Consider the following 9,069-nt stretch of genomic DNA (forward strand, 5'->3'; position numbering starts at 1 on the left):
ACACAGTGGTGATTCGGTTTTTCTGCTTCTCAACACCATCGGCTGTGTCTCGCGTCTATTTTCTTATCACTCGCGGTTTCCTGCAGTTGATTTGTTTCCCTGTAAAGTTTACAGCCGCTGTGTGATGAATATGAACATGTTAGAAAAAAAAACGTCAAGCTGTTTACGATCCATCCGGAGAAATGTCGCGTAAATATTTCGTAAAATCCACTGACCTCACGATTTGCATAATAATTCACTTCATTGTGTTTATTGTTGTTTTGCTCTTGACGTGTTTTCAATTGTGTTTTGGATCGAAGCAATGCAACAGACTCATTCCTTTATTATTATTGTCATTGTTATTATTTATAGCATTGATTGTTATTGATGCTATTATTGTTGTTGTTATTATTATCATTCTTATTTTAATTAGTTTGAGTATTATTATTATTATTATTATTATTGTTAAGATCCTTCTAATTTGATTATCCCTTAGGCTCATAACAGCAGATATTATAAGTAGTATTGAGAATTTATTCGTTAAATCAGCATTTTCAAAAACGAATAAAAACAAGCAAATATAAAATCTCTTAGCTGCACCTTTTTCTTAACTTTTTCGTTTTATTTCGTTTATTAGTTTGATAATACAATAATTATTAACCAGAGCTGGAAGTGAACTTAAATTTGCTTTTATTTGTTGCATTCCATATATTTATTTCCAAACATATAAACACATCTGCTTTACAGGGGTTTTACCTTCTGGTTTTGGTGCTGATTTATTATTGTCACTATGAATCATGAAAAATACAACACAATTCACATAGTTTTATTGCTGTAATGGAAATGACACAATTCATTGAAAGTTTATTCAGGTTTTTTTTTTTTTTTTTTAAGTAAAAGATGCCCACATATTTATTGCACATTTTATTTAGTTTTCTTATATTTATTGTAATTATTTTGTGGTTTTAAGAGCTACAATAAATTTCCTTTATAAATTAATAATAATAAAATACATATATCTATATAGGCCTATACTGTAGATCATTTTTGCCAACAGTCTCTAATACACATGATTATTTTATATTTTATATAGCAATTACCATGCTTTTTTCCCTCTACCCAAACCTGTGTGTGTGTGTGTGTGTGTGTGTGTGTGTGTGAATGTGTGTGCGTGCGTGTGTGTGTGTGTGTGTGTGTGTGTGTGAATGTGTGTGCGTGTGGGTGCGTGTGTGTGTGTGTGTGTGTGTGTGTGTGTGTGTGCATGTGTGTGCGTGTGGGTGCATGCCACAGACCAACTCCTAACATTTGAGTCTTATTTCTCAGTGGGAGGTATGTGGTTAGTCAGTGTTTGGACACAGTAACCTGGACTGATACTGATCAAAGTCTGATCTCTCTCTCCCTCCCTCCTTCCATCTCTCTTCCTCCCTCTCTCCCTCCCTCTCTCTCCCTCCCTCTCTCTCTCTCTCTGCAGATCTTGGATGGGTCAGGCCATGTGAAATTCTGTGTGGATGCCAGCAAGCCAGATATCGGGAGCTGGCTGAAGCACATCCAGTTCGCCCCAGTGGCCACGCAGCACAACCTGACAGCGTGCCAGATAGATGATCAGGTACGTGGAGACACTTGCCTGGCAGACCAACAACTTCTGCAAAGCACACACGAGTCGAACACGATCTGAAGACACACATGTGGACACGACCTGATGTCCCTCATGGTGCCGTGTCCTCCTCTGGATCCGAGAGAGTCACTCAGATATTTGGAAGCCACACGCTGCTTCTATTCAAACCCAGCTCCGGTGCCAGAAGGCTTCCCTGTGTTTTCCAGGACGGCTGTCCCTGTCTGTGCAGGGCTGCTGTGTTAAAAGGTGTTATTGTGATCTGAATCAGATTGTCCCATGAGCGGCTGGCCCACCCGGCCTTCACTTCACACACACACACACACACACACACACACACACACACACACACACACACACACACACACACACACACACACACACACACACACACACACACACACACACACAGCTCTCTCTCTCCGCGCTGCACCACCAGAGACTCCTCACTATCTGTGCGCCTGTTTTCCTTCTGTAATTGTGCGCTGGCTTCTGCCGTGCAAGGACCACAGGGCAGGATCAGAGGAGGATCGCTCCACAACACTTCCCCAGTACTTCCCCAGTACACCAGCTTGCGATATAAACTCTCAGGTATGCCAGGAATGTCGCAGCGCCTTGCTCACCTGGCTGTGCAGGGGAGGTGTGTGCTGCTGAACGTGTACGTGTGGGCCCAGTGAGCCCCAGTAATCCCAGCACCCAACAGTGGCTAAACTTTATTTGACACGTGTGTTCGAGCTTGACCCGAATGAAGAACCATAATCTGGGTTTTGTCGTCACTTCTCACCGGTGGTCTGCTTGAGTGTCACCCGATGAAATAAAAGCAGAACAAAGTACACGTTTATTACAATAATCCAAATGCAGTGGTGGCCTTATAACAATGTAATTACACTTTAAAAGTCAACTTTATTGTCAATTCTGCCACATACCCAGTGTGAATATATAAGTACACAAGCTACATATAAGTACACAGCATATAAGTGAGTAGGCTAAAAGGCACAGGGTAGATTGGATATTTCCCAGATGATGATTTTGGTTTTGTTGGTCATGAAATACTTTTTACCCAACAACTAAAAGTGAACAAATCTCCTTCACACATCTCCGTTCCTCTACCTTTCCCTGTGCTCTCTGTAAAGCACTGAAGAGAACACACAGCCCACAATGGGAGGGAAGAAGAAAAGATGCTTCCCAGAAGTACTTACCCACTCTCGTTTTAAAAAGAGAGACAATCAGGCAGGGAGAGCTTTCCCCCGAGCTGCCCTCTCCTCGAGGTGTGACTCGCTGTCAACACGGCGGTTCTGCTCGGGTGCCCGTGTAAGGCTCAGACAGGTCACGGACATGGCTATGATGAGGTGATTGTTAAGTATTACACACTGTCACAACACGGCACAATGTGGTGTCTTTAAGCCTTCCGGGCCGACATTGGTGTTTTTGAAAACACACTGTAGCGTCTCACAATGGCTGTCTGTAGGTGCAACATGAATAGACCAAGTGGGGGTGGTCCTGTAAACCTGCTGTCAGTTTGCAGGGCGTCTGTGTGTGTGTGTGTGTGTGTGTGTGTGTGTGTGTGTGTGTGTGTGTGTGTGTGTGTGCTTGTGTGCCTGTGTACATGTGTATGTGCTCGGACTTGTTAGTGTGGGAAGTGTTTCATTATGTATTTGAAGTGTGTGTACACACCTGTAAGTGCCTGTGTTTCTACATGTATGCATGTGTGAACTCTTGCATTTGTGTGTGTGTGTGTGTGTCTGTGTGTGTGTTGTGTGTGTGTGTGTGTGTGTGTGTGTGTGTGTGTGTGTGTCTGTGTTAGCTTTTATTTTAGATGGTTAAGGCTAGGGTAAGAAGTTAGGGAATGAATTATGTCAATAAGTGTGCTCACTAAGATGGAAGTACAAACGTGTTTTTATTGTGTGTGTGTGTACACATGCTGTAGGACTGTGTGTTTTTAGTTCACTGTGGCTCAGATGACTCCCCGTGTTTCTCTGGAAATGTTTAAACACACAGTACCTGATTCCAACAGGTTTTTACTGCCACCGAGAAATTCTGAGTCGCAACCACACATTACACACTGGCCACACATGCGTGCACCGTCACCCGATTTCCACTGAGGGGCCTGACGGAGCAACCTCAAGCGATCTGCTAAATCTTCCCTCAGAACCAATTCTAAATGTCCTCGCATAGTGTCATTCGGCCCAGATGATTTGTTGTGTGATTTATTACGAGAGGGCGTCGCACCACGGCCGCAATTTCCAGGTGTGCTGGTCATTATTTAGTCCTCGTTCCCTCTCAAGCACCAATTTTAGGCCTGCCAGCGTGAGAGAGTAAAACTGGCCTCTGTCCTCTTATTTCTGACCCTGTTCTGTTTATCATAAAACTTTATGAGCAATCTCTGGTAGGTGAGGGGGGGGGGGAGGGAGAGAGAGGAATGAATGAGTGAGGGGAGAGGGAGGGAAAAAAGGCCTGTTTTGTCTTGACTGGAGGAAATGTTGTGGATAAGACTTTGCCTTTCTCCTCTGGTTCTCCCTCTCCGTTTATTTTCTTCTGTCAGATTGACTAGATTGCGTAGCGTACTATAAAAGATCTATGTTTTGAAACCACCTGCAGAAATATGGAAAAAAATAATAGATTATATTTGTTTCTCCGTGAGGCCGACTTTCCCTGTAAATTCAGTATATTTAAGTGCATTTAAATTGGTTGGCTTGAGTTGAATGCCTTTTCTGTTTTATTGCTTTATATATTGGACATTGCGGAGTGGACAGAAACAGGAAAGACTGGAGAGGAAGGAGATGGCAGGTGCTGCAGTTAGTGAAATCTGTAGTTAATTCACCGCGCTACAAATCCGGTTTAATCCCTTCTTTTACAAATAGAAAACAGCTCTCTGAAGAGAATGGGATATTTTGCTTGTTTGGGATTTAATTAGAAACTTACATTTCTCAAACATGCAGGAAATAACAAGGAAACCTGGACAAGTTCATTTGTAACAGTAACATCTTTCATCTGTGGCCTGCAACCTACAGAGCCCCCCCTCTCTCCTGATATTCTCATGTGATTAGATACACTACAGCCTGAGCATTGCTTTACATAGATTCCCTCCCCTTGATCCCCTGTGCTTCTGTCGTTAAGATAATTAGAGCAATTAGTGGTTTAAAAACCCTTTACTGCGCCTTGGACTCTACTGATTCAGTTGAAAGAATAATGGATTAAAAGTGTAATTACCATCATCCAACGAGGCCCTGAAGAGCCTCTCATAAGACAGTGCAGAGGGATATGAGCGTTAATCTCATCCGCTCTATTGATTCTCACTCACTCTGTTGAGTGGAATGAAGTGACAGAGGGGCAAATTAGCAAACCCCCCCCCCCCCTGACGGTCATTCGCTATGTAAACACACTTGAAGGTGGAAGCGTGAAGTGAACCTGACTCACGGAGCTTATTCAGGTTCGGGGAAAAAAATCAGGAATTCATGGTTTTGGAAGAAAAGAGGTGGCTTGTATATCGATTGACACAAACTACATTTTCATATTTTTGCGCTTGGAACAGTAAACATTGATGATTCCTCCTTTACGAGATACCAGAAACGTTTCTGCTTCTTCGAGAGGTCACTTTCCCACAGCTCAGTCCAACACGAGCAGAACGGCGTTGGCTTCTTCACGCGTTCGTCCAGTTTGCTGGAACCAGCTGCGCCATGTGTGCTGCGACTCTTTACTGCTATCGAGGATTCGTGTAGATGCCAAAGTGATGGGAACTGCCAAACACACTGTAGCACGGCCCTGTCAGCAGCAGGGAGGTCACGACACATGTGGACATGCAACATCATGTAAACTGTGTTATTGGATTACTCGTACGAGCCTTTTTGAAGAATATTGTTGCATCTAGGGTTGCAAAGGGGTGGAAAGTTTCCGGTAAATTTCCGGAAATTTTCCGGAAACTTTCCATGGGAAGTTTAGCTCGGGAATTTTGGGAATTTTGAAAAAAAAATAAATACGCAAATTAAACGCTGAGCATAAAAACATCATTCAAAACTCTATTTTAAAGATGTATGGAATGCAGCACACGCTGCACGTTGAGTTTCAACCCTCCACTGTGCATTCTTCCATCACATGGACAGATAACTCCCAGCATCCTTCACACTACAGCAGGGCTGTTGAGGCCTGCTGTAGTGTGCAGGACTAGTCAGGTACGTTTCGATGATATCACTGGGGAAAATATATTAGCATGCTGATTGAGGATTGTTCATCTGTTCATCTAGCCTATTTTCATACGTTTATCCATCAATTGTAAAATATGTTTACAGATGATTCCAATTGTTTGGCCAATTATTTATATCTCTGGCATTGCATTAGTGTTTTTTTACAAACTTTTTTCTCATCTTATTCTACAGAACAATGCCATGTGCACTATCTCATGTGTGGAGGCATTTCACCTCATCCAATGTAGAAGGAAAGGCTGTGTACATTTGCAAATACTGTGCAAAGACCTATGTTAAGTGCCCAAAGTTTCCTCAGGGCTCAAATCAGCCTATGACAAAACAAAATGTTTATATTTATGTCTGTATATGAAAAGGTAAATACAGTTAGTATAAATTACCCACAACATTTCCAGTTTATTCCCGTTTATTCCCGTTAATTCCCGTTAATTCCCGTATATTCCCGTTAATTCCCATGGAAAGTTTCCAACTTTGAATATTCCCGGAATTTTGCAACCCTAGTGCATCTAAAGCTTTTATATGCTCGAAATGTGAAGCTATACTTTACCTTCTTTTACAAGACACCGAGTTTTTGCTCCAAGGGCAGTGCCCAGATCCGAGAGTTCATCTTGGCAGGGCAGCGTCAGTGAATGGCATACCTGTCCAATGAGCTCTGTGTGAGCGAGGAGTCGGCCAACAGGGTGCGACCGGGGGAAAATGAGACTGTGTTTACTTTGCTAATGACTAATGGTGTCAAGGTAACAAAGCAGTACGATTGTGGCCTCTGATCCTCTCGTGGTCATAACCTTTGACAGAGTGTGTGTCTGTGTGTGAGTGTGAGTGAGTGAGGGAGATAAGTGGTCAAAACGTGAAGTTATATGAAGTGAAATAATATTTTTGATGTTGCTTTTGGTAGCAGTGAGAATAAGTAATGACCTTTACGTTGTGGCAGCTGCCATCCACAGCTGGAGCCAAGACGACCGGTTTACAGAGTAACCTGCTATTTTAAGCCACTGTGTGTGTGTGTGTTTGTGTGTGTGTGTGTGTGTGTGTGTGTGTGTGTGTGTGTGTGTGTGTGTGTGTGTGTGTGTGTGTGTGTTTAGTTGTTGTTGGCATATCCGTGACCTGCTTTAAGGAGCACCTCTTTATGATCAAGCAGAGTATGACTCGCTGCGTGTTTGTTTATCTATGTATGTGTGTGTGTGTTTTCACTGTTTATCCATAGCGACCCCTCGTGGGAAGGGGTAGAGCTTTTTTTTTTGGGTAATTCCCGTCATATTTATAATCACCCTCCCGTTTCTGGTCAGTCGCTAACTCTCTGCCAAAATACATCTCCTCATGTAGACAGAGAAACGGAGCTATACAGAGCTACAGATGTGTGTTGATCACTTAAAGAGAGCAGTCAAAGGTCAAACTCAGGTTCTCGCTGATGCTCTTCTCCACTACATCGTTTCTTAATTACCCCCTTCACGTTATTTCTGAAACGTACAGAAATTATAGACTCATGGTTGCGTTCTACCTTGAACTCCTGCTCTTGTGTTTATGAACAAAGTGGTTTTGACAGCGTCCATTAAGTTTTATGTTTCGAGGCCTCAGTCCACGCCCTGGTAGCTTTCCAAAGAGCCTCCCTCCTCCGGCCTCGGTGTCAGTCTCTCCGAGCGGAATCCCTGCAGACGCTCGTGTCTGTTTGAGCCGCTGCCTGATTGTCTCTGAATCACAATATTTTCGTGGCCTTACAGAGGTGACAGACACAGGAAAGAGAATGTGTCTGTTTGCATATGTGTGCTTCGTGAATGTTTGCTCATTTGTGTGTCTGCGGTGGAGACAGACGCAGGAGTTGGGTATGTCAGTGACTAAAGCTGCTGTTGAGAACGTCATTGCTCAGTTCTCTTTAAATTTATAATTATGCGATTAACCCTTCTGTATCAGAACAATAAAACAGCGAAGAGTTCAAGGACTGCAAACCTTCTGTTGGTCCAAAGGCAGATTAAAAAGAAGAATATTCTTTAGGATTTAGACAATCAGTGGTTAATAATTTACATGCAACATGCCTCTCCATGTTTAGATACGTTTTTGCTTCCATCAAATTAGTTACAGTGCATCCATTCATCCTCCGTTATTGCTATCCAAGCGATCTGCCTTGGCCAGACTCTGCGCACTATTGACTTCTGCTCCCTTTACCCCAGTGACCCTCAAGTCTATGAAACTTCCTGTGCCTCAGTGAGTCACAAAAAAATGATATGTATAATATATCATTTGCCAGAAGCTAGAACAATGTCACAGACATTTATAGAATAGTCGACAGAATACATCACGATCTTTTATTGTGACCGAGATATTTATCAAAACCCTCTGCGGAGCCGCAGTGGCTCTAGTGGTCTAGCTGTGCTACGGCCAGGAATTCCCTTAACGAGCGGTGTACCTGCAACCCATGCCTTCCCAGAAGCCCCCAGGAAGGGGGGGGTCCCTTCCTATTGCATTTCTAATGAATTCCTCTGTCATCATTGTAACGACTATGTGGCAGAGGAAACTAATATGTTAAACTTCCAAAAGCATGCCAAAAATAACGCCATGTCTGATTGTTTCACAGAGAAAGGCTATTGTGTGTCCATGGGAAGCGACGCAATCCCAGGCTCTTTCAGCTGAGTCTTTAAAATGACTGACACTCTCTGCATGCACCCAAATACTTAGCAGCAGCGGGATTCCATAATCTGTATGTACTGTCGATGACGTGAAATCTATTTTGGTTTTCTAATTTGGGCTTTTTATGTAGAAATGCAGACTTTTTAAAGTAGGAGCCTTCCCTGGATTTGTGCTGTATTTAATGAGCACCTAGAAGTTCTTAAAATGATCTCACTGTGAGTTTCATCCATCATTGAAATACTCACTTAACACACGGTGCATTTTTTTCAACTGCTTGTTTATTTTTCCAGTTTATCACCATTCTCACTCTCCACACATTTCTTGGCGGCTTCCTGACAACTACATGCATTATGGGAGAGTCCAGTTGGCGTACGTGTGTGCTTGTGTGTGTGTGTGTGTATTCTATTTATAAGACGGTATATTTATTCTGCAGTATGGCTGTTCGCGCTTCCACTTTGTTTCCGTGTAGATGGATGTTTAACGTGATGATGAATTGCAAGTTAATGAGCGTGGGGATTTTCATGTGTATGTTTTCTGTGCGCATGTGTGTATGTGTGTATGTGTGTGTGTGTGTGTGTGTGTGTGTGTGTGTGTGTGTGTGTGTGTGTGTGTGTGTGTGTGTGTGTGTGTGTGTGTGTGTGTAGTTGTAGTGGTGCA

The sequence above is a fragment of the Limanda limanda genome, chromosome 6, assembly GCF_963576545.1.
Source record: "Limanda limanda chromosome 6, fLimLim1.1, whole genome shotgun sequence".
NCBI lineage: Eukaryota > Metazoa > Chordata > Actinopteri > Pleuronectiformes > Pleuronectidae > Limanda > Limanda limanda.